Consider the following 1,344-nt stretch of genomic DNA (forward strand, 5'->3'; position numbering starts at 1 on the left):
GAGGTGCCACCACGGAACGATCCATCTGATCAGCGGGCCATCATCATTCTTCAGCTTGTTCTTCCAATAATCGCAGACCCGGGTGAAGTCCACCATGTACAGCCGTGTCCTCATCGAAATCATACGGGCATGATAGGAAAGTGCATGAACTGGGGGCTCGAGCAATCGGAGCCGTTCCATGAGCCAAACCTGCCAAAAACAGGTATTAGACACCCACACAAAAGAGAAAAAAAAAACGAAAAAAACGAAAAGAAAAAAAAAAGAAAAGAGAAGGGTGTCTTTTACCTGTAGGATAACGGGACTCCCCAAAAATGGAAGATCGCGGTTGGATTTCCTATTGTCCAAGCCCAAGATGATCTCCCCCAAACATAGACAAGCTGGGCTCCTGCGCAGCTCCATTTGCTCAATAAGGCCCAATAGACGAGGGTCACCTCTCAAATCTTCATCAACATGTCCCTGAAAGACATAAACATGAAGCAAACAGAAGCCAAATGCTCTCCTCCTAGCAACATAAGAGACGGTAGGGTCGGCCCTGTTGATGAATCGGTCTATAAAATCTAGCATCCTCACGCCCTTCGGAGTAACAAGGCGATCTACCTCAAGTCTAGTAAGTCCAAGCAAATCTCTAAACTTGCTCTTATACCCCTGAGCAGTAGAAGGGATGACAGGTAAATGTTCGGGGTCCCACCCCCCAATAGCAGCAATCTCCTCCGGAAAAGGACAAATATCACCTCCTGGGAACGCAAAAACATGGTAATTTGGGTCCCAATAATCAAGGCAAGCGTCCAAGAACGGTTTTACAACCTTAATGAGTTTCAAACTCAGCAAAGATCCAAGGTTATAAGCACCCATGTCATGTTTCTCAATATTCGAAAACTCATTAGTCCATTCCTTCAAGCGAATCTCTAGGGTATTCATGATGATAATTTTCTCTTGAAAATTTATTGGGAGTTTTTATGTGTGAATCGACGAAGAAGAGACGGAAGAATTATATGATTTAAAGCTTCGTCGACGTTTCTATTTATACTATTTGCTGTTTCCAAAAATCCGTCGAACCGACTGCTTGGGAACGGGCGCGGCACTTCTTGCGCCTCTTCAAAGGGACGCGGCTCATGCTGCGCCTCTTCCCTGACCTTATCTCTGTGATTTCCGCGTTTGGATCTTTCCTAATTCTATAAGCGAATAATTTCCTATTCCTACGGGATTTTATTTTGGTAAATCCGAGTAATTTACCATGCTTCAGGTTTCCTTAATCCACAAGCGCGCTTTTCGAGGCGACATCGACATTTTCCGCCATTTTTTCTCACACTTTTATATTTAATTTTTATTTTAATTCTTTTTTTT

This window comes from Silene latifolia, chromosome 9 (assembly GCF_048544455.1).
Source record: "Silene latifolia isolate original U9 population chromosome 9, ASM4854445v1, whole genome shotgun sequence".
NCBI lineage: Eukaryota > Viridiplantae > Streptophyta > Magnoliopsida > Caryophyllales > Caryophyllaceae > Silene > Silene latifolia.